This window comes from Lissotriton helveticus, chromosome 3_1, assembly GCF_964261635.1.
Source record: "Lissotriton helveticus chromosome 3_1, aLisHel1.1, whole genome shotgun sequence".
Taxonomy (NCBI): Eukaryota; Metazoa; Chordata; class Amphibia; order Caudata; family Salamandridae; genus Lissotriton; species Lissotriton helveticus.
Window position 1 is genome coordinate 1774817055 of NC_136061.1, and position 18499 is coordinate 1774835553.

Consider the following 18499-nt stretch of genomic DNA (forward strand, 5'->3'; position numbering starts at 1 on the left):
AATGGATCCTCAACATCATCCAATTCGGTTACTGCATAGAGTTGGAGGGGAGGCCAGTAAGCAGAAAACCAAAGAGAAAACAACTAGCAAGCAAACAGCTAGAGTGTCTTCAGGAAGAGGCAAAAGAACTTCTGCGGAAGCAGGCCATAGAACGGGTACCCTTCAAGGAAAGAAACACAGGAATATACTCAACGTACTTCCTGGTGCCAAAGGTAGACGAGACAATGAGACCCATTCTGGACCTAAGGTTCCTGAACAAATTCATAAGAACGCAAAAATTCAAAATGACCTCCCTGCAAGAGGTGCTCCCGCAATTGCAGATCGGAGACTTCATGGTCACAATAGACCTCAAAGACGCCTACCTGCACATCCCAATGAACAGAAAGCACAAGCATATGCTCAGGTTCACTATCGGAGAAAGCCACTACCAGTTCACGACACTAGCCTTCGGGCTAAAATCAGCACCAAGGGTCTTCACAATGTGGCTCGCTGCAGTCGCAGCGCACCTACGAAGGCAAGGAATACACGTATACCCTTACCTGGACGACTGGCTGGTGAAAGCAAATTCATACCAGAAATGCAAGCAGCACGCACATACTGTGACGAGCACGCTCATAAGCCTGGGGTTCTCCATCCATTGGAAGAAATCATCAATGGAGCCGGAACAAGTGAAGATCTTCCTGGGAGCACAGATCAACACCTTACAGGGCAAGGTGTTCCCCAGCGAGAAGAGGGCGAGGGCGCTGGTGAAGGAAACTCGCCTCTACCGGAAGGGACAAGCTCGGACAGTGAGGACTGCAAGCAAGATCATGGGGATGATGGCATCATGCATCCACCTGGTACCCAATGTACGTCTCCACATGAGACCCATTCAAGAATGGCTACAGGAGCAATGGTCACAAGCTACAGGCAGTTGGGAGGATCTAGTGGTTGTGACGCACGCAGTGCAGAAGGAGATGACATGGTGGACCATGAAGAACATAACAAGGGGAAAGCCTCTAACACCCCCAACGCCAACAGTGACCATCACCACAGACGCATCCCTGAAGGGATGGGGCGCTCACATGGAGGAGCTCAAGGTGAGGGGACTGTGGACGCCAACAGATGCGACAAGGCACATCAATTACCTAGAATTGAAGACAATCTTCCTTGCACTGAAAGCTTTCCAAACAAGACTGTACAAACACAAGGTGCTGCTACAGACAGACAACACCACCGCGATGTTCTACATCAACAAGCAGGGGGGCACACAGTCAGCCCCGCTCTCAACGCTGGCGCAGGAGATATGGAGATGGGCCATCCCTCTCAAAATAGACCTTCTAGCCATACACCTACCAGGGAAGGACAACATACAGGCAGAATGGCTCAGCAGACAGACATCGACATCCCACGAGTGGGAGCTCAACGCTCAGGAGACAAAGTGGCTGTTCGACAGATGGGGAACACCATCAGTGGACCTGTTTGCCACACGCCGGAATGCAAAATGCCAAAACTTCGCATCCAGACAGCCCGAGGAGGGGTCACTGGGGAATGCCCTATGGATAGACTGGTCCGGGACATTTGCTTACGCCTTTCCCCGATACCACTGATGCACAGAGTGCTGAGCAAGTGCAGAGCGAGCAACATGACCCTGATACTGGTCGCGCCACAGTGGGCCAGGCAGACATGGTACTCGCAGATCATGGAGATGAGACCGTGTGCACCCCACAGATTTGGCAGGAGGAAAGACCTACTCTCCATGCAGAATAGAGAGGTGCTACACCCAGAGCCAGAGAGCCTGAGCCAAGTAGCGTGGCTCCTGAGGACATAGAGTTTGCACATTTGAGACTGCCAGAAAGCACCCTGAGGGTCCTTCGGGAAGCACAAAGGCCCAGCACTCGGAAGTGCTACTTTGCGAAATGGAGAAGATTGACAATGTGGTGCAGGAAAGAAAGACTTCACAATAAAATGAAGGACTCCACAGTGCTAAAGTACCTGACACACTTGCTGGAAAAGAACCTTAGCTCATCCTCGTTAAGAGTTCACTTGGCAGCGATAGTCGCCTACACAAGAGAGAGAAACCTGTAGGAGTTTCTTCACATCACAGGTGGTGAAAAGATTCCTAGAGGGAGCAAAAAGGATCGCACCACCCAAGCGGGTGCCGCCACCTGCATGGAACTTAAACATAGTCCTAACGGAACTCATGAAGGAACCCTTTGAACCACTTCACAAGGCCTCCCTAAAGATGCTAACTATGAAAACAGCTTTCCTGGTTGCAATAACGTCCTTACGAAGAGTATGCAAACTTCAGGCGCTAACGCTACAAGAACCCTACATACAAATACACAATGATAGGGTTGTGATGAGGACTGACCCACACTTCATGCCGAAGGTGGTATCCAAATTCCACATGAACCAGTCTATACAGATACCGAGTTTTTTTCCAAAAACCAACAACTAGCGCAGAGCGAGCTCTACACACCCTGGACGCCAGAAGGGCAGTCATGCACTACATTGAGAGGACGAAGGGACACAGGAAATCAAAACAGTTCTTCGTGTCATTCGCCAACAGTTTCATGGGGAAGGCAGTAACAAAAAAGACTATTGCACAGTGGATCGCACAGACAATTGAACTCTGCCACAAACGTGCAGGTCAGGAGCTAGCAGAGGGGACACGTGCCCACTCCACTAGGAAAAAGGGTGCTACAATAGCCTTCCTGGCTAACACACCCATAGAGGACATATGCCTGGCGGCAACATGGGCTTCGGTGCACACGTTCACGAAGCACTACTGTGTGGACATACAGATGAACAAGGAAGCACAAGTCGGACAAAAGGTGCTCCAGCACATATTCAATAACCAATGCTCATCTTCCACCCAGCCGCCACAGAGATGAGAAACCGCTACAAAATCTATGCACAGCATAGTGAATCCAGAAAGATTCACGCTGCAAAACGAATAGTTTTCTTACCTGTCGGTGTAGTTTTGCAGCTTGAAGATCTTTCTAGATTCACTAGCGAACCCACCCACCTCCGCCAGAAAGATGAGGCTGGAGAGAGAAGAGGTGGTTAAAAAAGAAAGGACTTAAGAGTACAAAGCGGTAAAATATCACCTAAATAGAACCTTGCCATTACTTCGGGTTCTTTTTTTCCGTGTTTCTTTCGTTTCCGAAGATGGCGCCCAAGAGTGGGAGCTTCCGCAGGAAGCATGCCGACGTCACCGGAAATGCACCCAAGGAGGTGTGACGCCGACGCCCACCTGGGCTACGAAAAAAAAAAACAAAGAAAAGACTACGAATCCGGACCCAACCACAAGACCGCGGAATAATGCACAGCATAGTGAATCCAGAAACATCTTCAAGCTGCAAAACTACACCGACAGGTAAGAAAACTATTCGTTCACAACTCTGTTGCAGCTATTAGTAGTGCCACATCAAAAGCTGCACCTCTCTCCCAAGTTTCTCACTCAGAACTATTGAGAGATAAGACATGCATATCCCAATCAGCTCAACCTAGCGATCTGGCTCCTGAAATCCTAGAGTTTGGATACCTCAATCTTCCACAAGAATGTATGAATGTTATAAAAGAAGCTAGACGCCCTACAACAAGAGCGTGCTACACTGCAAAGTGGAAAAGGTTTGTCATTTATTGCTCTAACAATAAAATTGACCCACTAGATGCTTCCATTCAAAACATCATTTGTTACCTTTTGCATCTCCAAGATTGTAATCTAGCGTATACATCAATAAGATTACATCTACCTGCCATAGCCGCTTACTTGCAGAACAGACAACATCTGTCGCTTTTTAAAGTTCCACCAAAAAAGGCTTTTATGGAAGGGCTTAAAAGAATAATTCCACCAAGAGCTCCACCCTCCACAGTGTGGAATCTCGATATAGTCCATACCAGATTAATGGGACCTCCATTTGAACCGCTACACAAATGTGAATTGCAATACCTTACTTGGAAAGAGGTGTTTTTAGTCGCCATCACATCTCTCAGGAGAGTGAGTGAACTCCAGGCATTAACCATACAAGAACCATTCTTACAAATTCATCACAACAAAGTGGTTCTTAGAACAAATCCTACTTTTCTACCCAACGTAGTTTTTGCCTTCCATCTAAACCAGTCAGTTGAAGTACCAGTTGTAGTGTAGTTCCTATATTCCCAATAGGCTCTGTGCATTGGAATAATATATCTTATAGATTTGACGTAGGACTGAGGTCTACTAGGTCTCTATCGAATATTCTAGACTTAATTGTGAGTGCCAGCTAGCTCAGAGATCACTAGAAATTTTCTCGAATACACAAGAAGGGATTAGTTTCTGATAACCGCATAAACATGACAACTTTGTTTCCCAAGAATCAGAAATGTATCTCTAGAGTCGTGGAAACAATAGATAGTAATTTCACTCAGTCAATCGTGCATGCTTCGTTTCACCAGAGGTGCAGAGAAATAGAGAGACTGTTCAATAAATACTTATTATTGAAAACGCCAGTCTTCTTTCTCATGCTGAGGAAATGAACTGCTACAATCGTAATACTGGTTGCAAAGTACAATGTGTACAGTATGAAGAATATTTTAAAATAATACTGTAATAGCATTATATGGTTTCTAAGCCATAAAATACATACATTAATAAATAAAGACTAAAAGTACTCAACTGGTGCTTCTAAAATACGCCTACCTAGGTCTAGTACAAGGGAAAAAGTAAGTGAGATGTAGCTTAGTTTCAGTATTCTTTTGCCAAGAATCTAATCCAAGAATTCTCTACGGGTCTAATCAGCTCCGTACCTTGGTTTAGAATGAAGGAGGTCTGGTATCTCTATCTCAGGTCTCGATTTCCCAACAACCCGCAAGGGTATGTTGGAAACACTGTAGCTGGATTTCTCAGCCAGAGAAAAGACAGCGTCTCTCTCAGTGCGTTTGCTGGAGGGTCGGCTTCCTTCAGCACTTGCTGTAGCAGGGCGTCGGGCATGTAGATAGTCGAACTGCTCCAAACCACCGTGTGTTTGCTTGGGCAAGTGTGGGTATATTTATACCTTGAAGGGGCCTAGTTTGACGTAAGGTTGGACATAACGTCATCAAGGACTCAGTTCTTTGAAAACTCCATGAGTTCTTGGATAAATCAATATTCAAGCAAGGGGAAGTCCCTGACTGCTAAAGGTGGGTTTTTCCAAGAAATCGTTGTGGATTTTCGGAACTAGTGAAAGAAGCCATGCCGTATTTGGACTGCATAGGCTAAGTCTTAATATGTTTATGATTTCTATGCCTATATAAGGATAGGGTGATTTATACCTATATATGGACATGAATCGGGAAAATTACACTAGGGTCCTAAATTCATATACAACACAGTATTCTTTCCTACACCAGACTCAGTCGCAGAAAGAGCGTTACATACTCTTGATGTCAAAAGCGCATTGCTCTATTACATAGTAAGAACAAAACCATTTAGGACAACTAAACAACTTTTTGTAGCTTTCTTCCCGCCTCCTAAAGGCAATCCTATATCTAAAAAAGGAATTGCAAGGTGGATTGTAAAATGTATACAAATATGCTACCTTAAAGCTAAACGCACATTAACCATTCCCCCCTAGGGCACATTCCACACGCAAACTAGGGGCATCTATGGCATTCTTAGGAAACATTCCTCTAGATGACATATACAAAGCAGCAACGTGGACCAAGTCACACACCTTCACAAAACACTATTGTGTAGATGTGCAAGCAAAACTACAAGCTAGTGTGGGCCAGGCTGTATTAAAAACACTTTTTCAAACTACTGCAACAGATACAGGTAGCCACTGCTGAGGAGGATACTGCTATATAGTCTACGCAAAGTGTACAATCTGCAGCTCATATGCCTTGAACGGAAAATGCTACTTACCAGTATGCATATGTTCTTGGAATGTAGAGCTGCAGAGTTGTACACGCCCACCCTCCTCCCCGGATATCTCTATCTGATCCAGTATTATGTTAATTAGATACATCATCCATGAAAGTGGGGAGCGCAGAAACCACGCTCCACTCCCAGCTGCACTGCATAAATGGATATCAAATCCACAGCTTGTCATCGTTTAACATTATTCAAAAGTTCGTCAATTATCATCCGCGTTTTATCCGAAGTTGTTTACATTCAAATCCACATGCGTAACAAGATGTGCTTTGGAAACTTCTCATATTATCGTGTGCCCATCCAGGCCTCTTCCGAAAATAAGATCCAAGTACAAAGGTAGTTCGAAGCAGCATTCCTTTTTATTATGAACCCAATGCATTTCGGGCTGTGACATCAGCCCTTCGTCAGGGGTCACTGCGAATTAAACAATTCAGAACAAAACATCACTGTCTGATAATAACGTTGTCAACAATCCACATTATCATCAACATTTCAACTTCATGATATTAACTCCTGTGTTAAAAACATCATTTTAAAATGCATTTGTGGAACTTACATCACGTGATTATTCACCCAAAATAACTTTAGTTTAAACTGTGTCACCCTCTTTACACATGATACGTTCTATTGAACCCATTTTTCTCCGTTCAATTAGATACATCAAGCATGGACACTTTATTTCTCACTACTCCATCTAACCCTACTGGCAAAACAATCTAACGATTGAGCCGAAGCCCATGCGCACTGTACACCGAAGGAGGAGTCACCGGTCTCGTGACTGCAAGACTTCTCTGAAGACAAAAACAACATGCAATCATCCGTGCCCAACACTAGATGGCGATCTATGCAAAGTGTACAACTCTGCAGCTCTACATGCCAAGAACAGATGCATACTGGTAAGTAGCATTTTCCTTATAAATAACATTGAAAATGCTTGGCAACATTTTTAAGAGGACCGAGGTGAAGGAACGGGCTTCCGAGGGATGGAAAAACAGGATAGCCAGCACCCCATGCCTTAGAAGTTGGGGGGTCAGCAAACGCTGGAGGGCCCTCGCACAAGTTTGTGTGTAAGCACAGTGGTTGCTTTGTTCTAGTCTTACTAGCTTTAAAGAGGCAGTGTGAACGAGTCCCATTTTCCACAGACTGTTCAATGCGAGGAGGTAAAAGCATTTGTGCTGCACACTGATTGTAGTAACACAGTAAAAACACCACAAAAAGACTCCACGCCAAGTTGTAAAATAAAAGTAATTTAGCTGGATAAATTAAGGCCAAAATGATAAAACTCCAATAATTTGGTCGAGAGTTAGCTAATTTTTATAAAAACAATTGGGTCAAGGCGGTACTAGGTGTAAAGCATGAAGAATCCAGTTAACTCAATTCAGCTGCCTTTAAAGGTTGAATGTGGATGCAGTGCTTGAAATTCAGTTGGGCTTGTTTTAAAGCCCTTACGGTAGTTTCCAACCGATAGGACCCGACAGCGAGGGCCAACATTCTCATGTAAGCTGAGAATAATGTTCCCTCCGGGACCGTTCTAATCCAAGATAATTAGTTCAAGTCCTTGCTGTGGCCTGATATGACCATGTAGTTTCAGGTACCAGGCACCTGTAGGGATAAAAAGGCTTTAGAATCCCCCCCCCACCGCACTCCCCTCCGTCGTGTGTCTCCGCCCGGGCTGCTACAGCCTGTGCTGCTGTAGTATCAGTAGGGCAGTCTCGAGTCTTATTCTCAGCCACACCTGAGATTTTTTACAGGTATTTAAAAGACCATTTACATACCTTTTGTTATGTGAACTTGTTAACGAGGCTTTGTGTTTTTTTCATTTGTTCCAGTACCCTCTGGGGCCCCACTCTGCCTATTACATTTGTGTTTTATTTTTACTGCCACAGTGGGAGAATGCATTTCGTGGAAATGCTTCTCACAAGTAGGTATGCCACCTTTCCGAGAGAAAAATACCAGTAATTTGTTGTTGTTTAAAGAGTCTGCAAAGGCCTCGCTTTCACGCTAAATAGGACTGTAAATAAAACTGTATGTATTCATTTGTAACATGACTTTTCTGTCTATGTTTCCTTTAATTATTAGTTATGGATCAATGTAGCCCTAGAACATATTTTAACATGCATTCTATTTATATTTCCTGTTTGACGAATGCAAAGGTAAGTGTTAAAAATACCGGCTTTAGGTGATTTCGCTTATTTTTGAACTGGCTGGGACATTAAAATACTGCTGGCGTCGGTAGAAATATGGTCAACTGACAACCGTAATTACAAGACTGAAAGTTAGTTGCAGGATCAGGAAATTATTTATTTCCTCTACCCTCCATCCCTGATTGATGGCATAATAGCAGTAGTTTAACTCAGTGGTTCCCAAACTGTGCACAGTGGCTCCCTGGGGAGCCATCAAACCTAGCCAGAAGAGCCACACACCAAGCACTTGAATGCATTTAATGTTAAAGGGTCTGTTGGCTTCAGTTAAACTAATTTGACTGAAATGCATGATGTTGATGATTTTTAAGTGACATTCCTAAAGCTGTAAATGCATTGATTTGGAGCCAATTTTAGGGAAGAGACAGCAAAAATAAAGCTCTATGTGGTTTAAAAAATCGGGGGTCACTCTGCTGAGACAGATGTGTTGGCATATACGACATGAGTAGAAATGGAAGTGCATGCACATATTCTTCAAGTACCGAAACACTTTGGCAATGGGCCCTACATGCATAGGGGTGCTATCTAGCACTGTGAGTGGGATAAGAAAGTTTGAGCGTGTACTCTGAAAAGGGCATGGGAAAAGAAGTCGAACTAGGAATTGTTTTATTAGCGGCACCGCCTTAGTAATACGAAACACCTTGCGTATATGATACCTTCATCAGCTCCATTCCAATTATTTTCAGGAAGAGAAATGCAAGCTCTCTGTGTTTACATCCCACCCACCCTCCCAAAAAAGTAACAGTGGGAAACCTCGGGCAATGGCCAATGGGTCAAAGTGAGCAGCGGGTCGAAAAAGTTTGGGAACCACTGGTTTAACTTGTATCTGAAACCCTATGCCAGCCATCAATACAATGCTGAGTTACTCAGGTGTCTGGGAATACATCCTTCATTCAGACAACTCACTCCTCATTCTCAATTACACGCTCACACCCTGCACTTTCACGCTCTTTCTGCACTCAGTGATCACCCTGCTCACCATGCACTCACACCATTCACCCTCCTCCTAGCCTGCACTAACACAAGTACACTGCTCAACCTGCACGCACATGACAGACTCTCTTGTCAATATCACTGCTCACCCTACACTCACAGCGATCACACTGCACTCACGCTGTTACCCTGCACTCACATTATTCATTCTCCTCTTACCCTGCACTCACACAAGCACACCACTCGCCCTGTACTCACAGCAACCACACTTCTCGTGCAGCTCACCGTGAACTCACACTTTTCTCCCCCCACTTAGCCTGCAGTCACATGTGCACACTGCTTACTCTGAACTAATAGAGGTCACACTGCACTCACACCACTCATCATGCACTCACGCTTTTCACCCAGCACTTACACGCGCACACTCCTCGATGTGCACCTGTCACTCACTGCTCACTCTGCAATCGCACTCAAACTAGCACATCACTCACCATGCATTCATTCCTCCCACTCTGCACTTTCACCCGCACCCAAACTCATATGTCACATCACCCTCCATGTAGGCACTCCTCTCACTATTCTTACTGTCACATCGTTTGCTGTGCTCTGAGGCACTTCTGTCACTTTCACAGCTTACTCCTCACTCACATGGGCACAACACTCGCCCTGGACTAACACCACGCAAACAAGCACAGAAATCACCCTGGAGTCACACAACCTCTCAGCCTGCATTCATATAGGCCCTCTGTTCATCCTGCCTGCGCACAGGGACAATAGTCTGCCAGAACTCATTGCGACACACCAATCACTCAGCACTAACTCCTCTCACTGTGCAATCCTCAGTCCCTCTCACAGATCACCTTTCAGTCTCACCGCTCACCCTGCACCACACACAAGCACACCACGCAGCCTGCATTACACCACCATACACTCACTCCTCTCACTCTGCACGCACTCCTCTAACCTGACGCTCACATGGGCCCTCCTCTCACACTGTTCATGCAGCTCACCCAACACTCATCTGCACATTTTTCAGCCTACACTCGCACCACTCATGCTGCACTTATTCACACTATTCACCATCACCCAGCACTTACAAGAGCACACCTATTAGTCTACAAATAAAAGAATTACACAACTCTAATGAATATAACCATATTTCTACACACCCACTGAATACCTACTCTTTCCGTAGTCCTGGATGATACTTAATTCTATCTACAACAATGGGTCTGGTGCAAGATGGCAGAGTGAACTGAGAATGTGGGATGGCACAAGGGGATGGCACGCGATCCTCAGCCCAGCACCATACCCCAAAGGCTCACCCCTGGGGCTGAGACTTTGGGATATGGTGCTGGGCTGAGGATCATGTGACAACTTGAGCCATTCCTGGCTTTCCATTCACCACAATGCTTCATTCTGGGACTTGAGGTATTTTTCCATTGTAAGTTGGGTCTCTAAAACCTAAAAATGCTAAGTGTTTGATAAAATCCATAGCTGCCAAAATTCAAGCATTTCATAAGATCAGTTGGATGCTGTGGGGCGTGGCTAGCAGCCGGAGAAGATGGTCGCAGCCTAACGAGGCTCCCGACCCCTCCGCCCAGTAATCCTGAAACTCCATCCTGTTTCTGACTTGGGATCCTCGTGATACTCCGGGTGATCCCGAGCAACACATCAGCGCCTGCTCCGGTTGGCCCAGCGCGTCGGAGACAGCACTGCGGGACGCTCGCTCGGAGAGAAGGGAGCGAGTGTCCGAAGCGCAAGATGGCGGCACTCGCACAGCCGGCGAGAAACTGAAGGCTGCGTCTCTGGCCCTGACGCCCGTCTGCGACGGACCACCTGAAGCCCGGAAGCTTTAGAGAGAGTGGGACCGGCTGCTATGCGCCCCGTCTCCTCCTGCTGCCGATGCTAGAGCTGCGATCTGAGGCTCCCGGCGAGGCACCTCCCTGCCAGGGAAACGACAAATCGACCCCCGTCTTCCCGGGGCCTTTAATATTAGGAGTGCTGGGGGCGCTCGGGGACCTTTCCGGCGATTCGATCGGCCTGAGGGGGCGGCGCCGAGCCTCCGGTGACAGGGTCATTGGTGCCGGACGACCCCGGCGCCCCCGGGAACTATCTCCACTACGGGGCAATGACTTTGGTGGTGGCGGCCATCTTACTTTCGCCTCCCATCGGAGAGGACGTTCCCGGGTTGAGGCCTGGAGTGCTGTGAGATCCGCCGAGGCCTCCTGCCCCCTATGGGGGTCTGCTGCCACCTGATCCATCTGGGGAGGGGACGCTCCTCGACTACATAGATGCCGGTAACTGGAGAGGCCCTGGGAATCCTGGCTGCCAGCACTAGCGCGACGCACGTGGCACGAGAGAGCCGCCGCGGACGCTGGACAGAGCTCTCCCCGCCCGAGCACTACTTGCTGCACGCGGCAATAGTGCGCGCCATTCAAGCGCACTGGGGCGAGGGGTTGGTGGAACCGCCAACATCGCTGGCATGCCAATATACTATGATGTCTGCGGGTACCTACAAGGCGGTCACATGCCTCTATAATAGGATATTAAACGAAGCCTTGCAGCCTCTGACTGGGCTGAAAACCAAATGGGAACTAGACCTGCAAAAGGAGATCCCAGACACCACGTGGGCACAGCTCGTACAGCGAGCTACAAAGAGTACGAGAAACGCACGCTTTCAGCTGATCCATTTCTATATCCTCCACAGGGCCTACCTTACCCCACGCAAAATAAGAGAGTACTTTGGAGCGGAGGAGGCGGCCTGCCCGCGTTGTAATAGCATAGGAGCGGACCTGACCCACATGCTCAGGGACTGCCCTCATCTACAAAATTACTGGGAGGAGATTGGCGTCACCCTGAATGAGGTGGCGGGTAGGGACCTCCTCTTCGATACGGCAGTCAGTATATTGCACTGGTTCCCACATACGCCCAAGAATAAGATATCGAGCAAATTCATTGACATGGGCCTCCTCCTAGCCTAAAGGGAAGTGACCAAGGGATGGATGTCGAAAACGGGCCCCACACATCGGAGGTGGTTGAATGAGTTTATGAAATGGGCGGCGAGCGAGAGCACAGCCAGGTACCAACTGGCACGTCGGAAAGATGACGAGAGGGCTCAGGAGGCGGCAATGGAGTGGGAGATCTTAGTGCAAGCTCTGCGAGATAGCTCAGTTGAGGAAGAGGAAGGGGAGGAGGAGGCGCCGGATGGCGCGGCCGGCTCATCTACAGCGATAGTGCCCTCACCAGGCACACACATCTAAATAAACTGTTGCATCTCCTGCCGGTCATTGAGTACCCATATGTAGGCTGGTTAGGCGCAAGTGGGGACATTTGGGGGGGAGGGGGTTGGGGAAGTTGGGGGGGGTCCTTAGATAAGGCGATGCATAGGAGGTGACTCTAACACGAGACATCGGAGGGGGGGGGCTAACAACTCAAATGCTGACAGCGGACCTCCTCATGTGACGCACACAGCGAATATTGGATGTGCCGATTTTCCTGATTATGCGTATTGCCGCCCCACCTCCGGGATGTGGGCTGAATGGCTGTGTTCGAAAGATGGATGTACAATCAAGGGGATGGAGATCCCACGCTGATGACATGATATTTGATTAAGTTGTGATGCCTATGGTTCTGCAATAAAAAAGGTTTGACAAAAAAAAATCAGTTGGATGCTGTGATAGTACACGTTAGAATGTGAATTTGTTCTTTTCCGATACTGTAGCTGCTTGATCCACCACATGAAACATATAAGCCCTGTGCAGCTATTTTAAAGAAGTGCACCTTTACTTCACATCATACTTGTAACAAACATTGACAAAGTAATATATTATTATTAACGAATAGCATATAGAGAATGTTTTTATTAAGCTTCACTAAAAGGAAAAGCAGATATAGCAGAAGTAGCAGGGCGAGCCTTTCTAACACAATAAAAGCAGATTGACTAATGGAAGTGTGAGTGGTACTGTGTTTGTGTGTGAATGTGACAGTACAAATCTACGAAAGAGTGCAAGAGAGAGAGAGAGAGCGAGAGAGAGAGTGTATATATATATATATATATATATATATATATATATATATATAAAGAGTGTGCGCAAGTGTCCTGCTGGTCTAGCATTCTGGAGGTTAGTCTTGTGTGTGTGTGTGTATATAAAAGAGTGTGCACAAGTGTCCTGCTGGTCTAGCATTCTGGAGGTTATTCTTGCCTTATGGACAAGGGCACTAATAGCATATGGATGGGAGGTGTTATTTATGATCAACTGTAGGCCCTGAAATGCTTCTAATAAGACACCATCATTGGCTGTAGGGACTTGTGAACTGTCTAAATGAGAAAGCCGCCAACCTGGTCATACCCGGCGGCAGGGACATAAAACACACACCACCACACTTGGCCGAATGCCCTGACATGATACACACGGTAGCAGCCGAAATTTTAAAAAATGACATTTTCACCCACAACCATTGTATTTAAAGCTTTGCAAAGAAACCATACACTGTTCGTTCTTGAAGTTTTGAACAGAATCCTTATGGGTTTTCAAACCATTTGTTGGTGTAGCTCCATTTCCTGCCCTCGCTGCAAGCCAAGACCGTGGCTAAGACTCACCTGAAGAAACGCCCTTTAATAAATGTACGCATTCCTGCAGCATGCTAGCAACAAACATGCTGATCTACGAAGTTTACGGACTGGTCCACATTTCCAACTGAAAGCTTTGTGTGGCCCCCGCCGTGACATGTCTGTGACCCCACTTTGAGGTACTTTGAAATAGGTCATTCTGACATAGGAATGACTATCCATAGTCCTGGTTCAATGAAATTATTCTAATAGCCATAATTAAAAAACCCTACTTAACACCATTACGGGTTAACCTTTTGTGCTATGGTTATGTTTTGTATGATGTCTGCACTGAAAGTTTTTTTTTTTTTTAAATACCATTTTTATTGGAATTTTACAAGTGGTACAAACAATCGTATACATCACTTGCAGTGGTCCGGTATACCCTTAGGTGAATGATAGACGAGGGAAAAGAGAGAAAACAGACCAGTGGGAAAAGAGAAAGAGGAGGAGATAAGAGGAGAAACGATAATATGTCCCTGGATATTGAGTACTGTAGTTTCAACCTATGCCACAACACAGTACAAAGCAAAAAACCAAAGCCAGGTGGCGCAGGAGCGGTCCAGACCCTGTTGAAGCTACCTTGGCTTGATCCGTCCGAGCAGTGAAAAGGATACTGGTAGGCCTTCTGGACCGGCTATTCATGAGGGTTTGTTGGGGGTAAGGAACCTGTCCAGGGTCTCCCACATTCCTCTGGTAGAGCCCTTCCGTAGGGAGTACTGCAATGCCAAACTGACCGTGCCTCTCATGTAAGTAATCCAGTTTAGCCAGGATTGAAAGGTCGCTTTGCTTAAGTCTTTCCAGTTATTCAGGACTGTTTTGACTGCAGCTGTCAGCAGGAGGTCCATAAGATCCTCGTTGTGCTCCGAGGCCAGGTCTGATCTTATACCTGCTGTGACAATGGAGATAAAGTCCTTGGTCGTCTTGCGCTTAAAGATCTCGTCTATAAAGTCAAACACCCTTCCCCAGAAGATCTTAAGTGTAGGGCAGTGGAAGATTAGGTGTGCTAGGTCCCCTTTGTGTGTGTTGCAGTTCCAGCAGAGGTTGGTCTCTCTAATGCCCAGTGTGTGTAGGCAGTCCGGGGTCCAGTATGCCTTATAAAGGAGCCAAAACTTAGTTTGTGCTAGGACTCGGGTGATCTTGTTTTGTGTGGCTGAGGACCAGATCTTCGCCCACTCAAGCTCGCTTAGCTGGACCCTTAACTGTTTGTCCCAGTACTCGGTTAGTCTGGTGTTGGGTTTGGCGTTAATTGGGCGCAGTAGTTTATAGATGCGTGATACTTGGTGGCCTAGTTTGTTTATGCCCTCTACGTATTGGAAGATCGAGGGTAGTGTGTTGTGTAGTTTGGCCTTTGTTAGGGCTGCCTTGACTTTTAGAAATCTGTATAGGTCTATGTCCTCTAGTTGGAAGCTATTTTTCAGGTCGTAGAACGTGATGGGGCCCTGATCATTGACTAATTCACAGCTTTCCAAACTGTGTGGCGCGACACGTTACTGTGTCGCGCCCTATGCGTAGGTGTGTCGCGCTTGTTAGGGCTGCAGGGAAGGGGGGGTGTCTTAAAGCATGAATGCGCTGTTTATCTGCCCATTGACGTGCTGATGTTTCCTTTAGCGCGTGTTTGGAGCTCACGCTGAGGTTGTAATTACTGTAATCTTGGGAACAAGCATTTCACTTAGCCGTGAGGGTGGCAAGGCGCTGTCTGCTGCAACACTGGCGATCTGTCTTGTTTGAGCCCTGGACAGGACAAACAGAAGAGGAGCTTAAACCAGGCTGGTCATCTCAAAGATTTCCTCTTCACAGAAATAATGCCTTGGCCTTCACTATTACAAGTTACGGGAGCAAATCCATCTGTAGTTGTCACGGTTTGGCATGAGCAAGTCTTAGTTTATCGTTTACATACCATTTGCATGTTTACCTTCGAGCTTTCTTATCTTGAGCTGGGATGGTTGACATTTAACGGATTGGTGAGAAGTGATCTCATTAGAAACCGGCCCCAGACGGCAGACAGCATTTAGCTTCAGTTACAGCTTGCTTTTTCATTTTTGTTAAGAATAGAACTTTTGTGTAAAAAAAAACATTCTGAACTGAAGGCAAATGAGGTTAGTTTTAAGTAGTATCTGCCTTTTCCCAATGAAGTAATATTTAAATGTCTAATTTCGTTCCCTGGCTGCCCAACTTTAAAGTGAATAAACCCAGTTATACATGACCCAGACGTCAGAAGTCCAATAGTTTTAGTCTACTATCTAATTTGAGTGCTGTATTTTGGACTTTTTTTTTTTAATGTGACTGGTTGGTCGGGCTACTGGGACATGGTGTGAAACTGTGGCTAAGGGAAATAATATATCTGCTGTGAGATCACATGTGAATCTCATCCTCTCTTGCTTCCTGTTTTTATATTATCAGTAGGATTTAAGACAACATTCTACCATCTGAGATCGTCCTACGTCCTCATTCTACCCCTACTATGACCTCTCTTGTCACATATTCTTGTGTATTGGAACAGGAACACAGTCAAGCCCTTGTAGCTATATGTCCCAAACATCCATTATGCTTTTTGTTACGAAGTAGATGTACAGATTATATTGTCTCTGGACTTTTTTCACTTTTTCATCCAAGTTCGATCCTACAGCTTTTCTTCGATCAATTCCTTAAGCCACGAAGCCCCGTTTTTCATCAGGGCACTTTTGGACCATTCGGGTACGATTCTAAATTGGACTGCTACACGGTATTTTAACAAGTCAGTCCCACTCCTCCTAGACTTTTCTTGGCATTAGTGTTTTCCTGGACAACCTTAGCCACCTCTGCAAATGTTACCAATAAACTGGAGAAATCAGGTGATCTGGAACTTTTGGTTTTAATTGTGTGTGTGGGGTTGTTTGTGTGTGTGTGTGGGGTTGTGTGTGGTTTGTGTGTGTGGGGGGTTGTGTGTGTGTGGGGTTGTGTCTGAGGTTGTGTGTGTGGGGGGGAGGTGTGTGTGGGGGTAGTGTGTGTGGGGTAGTGTGTGGGTGTGTGTGTGTGTGTGGTGGTGGGTGTGTGTGGGTGTGTGTGTGGGGGGTTGTGTGTGTGTGGGGGTTGTGTGTGTGGGGGGTTGTGTGTGTGTGGGTGGGGTTGTTAGTGGTTCAGGCTAGCACGCTGCGCTCGATCGCGTTACCGTGTCCCTGAAATTTTTTTCACAAAAAGGTGTGTCACCAACATGAAAAGTTTGGAAAGCTGTGGTCTAATTGGTACGTAAAGTAGATGCTCTTCTCTATCCATGTTTCGAAGTTGAGGCTCTTTCTCCTATATTTGATTCTGCTGTTTGCCCACAGCGACTCCGATTTGGAGCCCGTGATATTGATCCCCATTTTTTTTGTCTACTTTTTGCATAGCTATCTTGGTGTTTTTGAAGATCTGTTTTGACGCGGTGGGGTGGGTGTTCGTTGTGAGCAGGGTAAGGGGGTGTCTATTGTTTACTATGGCTCGGTCAACCTGAAGCCAAACTGAGGATTATCCCCGCGAAGTGGATACCCACTGTGATCCCTGATTTGCCAGGAAAGCTAGCTGGTAGGTTTGGAAGTCCGCCAGATTTAGGCCCCCCTGTTGTTTCGGAAGTCTCAACTTCTTGATGCTGATCCTACCCCTCTTGTCCTGCCATATGAATTTTGAGATCATGTTATTGATTTTTCCGGTGGAAATCGTCTGTTAGAAGGAGTGGGAACTTAGACGACCCAAACTTCTGGGAGGCTGTTTTGGAGTCACTAGACAAGCTACCTCAAGACGAGCTCATAATCGTAGAAGGAGACCTGAGCATCCCTTTAGACCACACCCTGGACAGACAGTCAACGACCCCATATCATAGCACGCAGTCACACACAACACTACAAAATATTTGCATCAGGTTCAACCTCAAAGATGCATGGAGATTGCAACAACCCGACACAAGGGACTACACCTTCTGTTCCTTCCCACACAACTCCTACATCAGAATTGACTACATCTTGTTATCAGGGACCTACTCACACCTAATGGAACACTCAGAAATAGCCCCTAGACTAGTATCAGATCACTCTGCCATTAGCCTAAAACTAAGCGGACACGACAATGAAGACCACCTCTAGAAGATGGCGCTATAACGAGGAAACCACCCTCAACCCAGAGGATAGAAGGGAAATCGAGACAGCCATAGAAGAATACCTTGGCCTTGGAACCCCTTATCCAAGGGATAAAACTAAAGGAAGACATCGTAGGGGTATGAATCAAAGACACAGTGGTAAAACTAGCCGTGTACGCAGACGACATCCTAATAGTAACCGAACAACCAAAACAGTTGATAAAGGCCCGCATAGGCACAATCACACAGTACTCCTCCCTATTATGCTACAAGCTAAACAATGACAAATCTGAATGTAAACCCTTAAACATCCGCTGCACTTGAGACGCACTGGGGGACTCCGGTTTGACCTGGCAGAAAGGCAACATTAAATACCTAGGCTTATTGTTCGGAACGGACCTATACAACTCCTTACGTCACAACAAAAAAAGCACTACTAGAAAAGGTTAAAAAACTTTTAGAGACATGGAGCCCTAAATTTACCTCTTGGTGGAGGAGAATATAAACCCTAAAGTTTTTTATTTGTTTGATGTACATTTTTACGTTTCTTATTTTTACACATTTTGAGGCTTTCTTTTGGGGGATGTCAATCTGTAGCATAGTGAATTGTGGTAACTATTTTTTTTTTACACCATTTGAAAAGCAGGAACCGTTTTTTAATTAATATTTGCTGTCAATAAAGTGCCCGAATTACCTAGTAACACTCAGTGTATGAATTTGGTGGGCTTTTGTTTAACAATCCATGTAAAAGAATACAAAACTAACCAAATAAGTCATTTTCAATG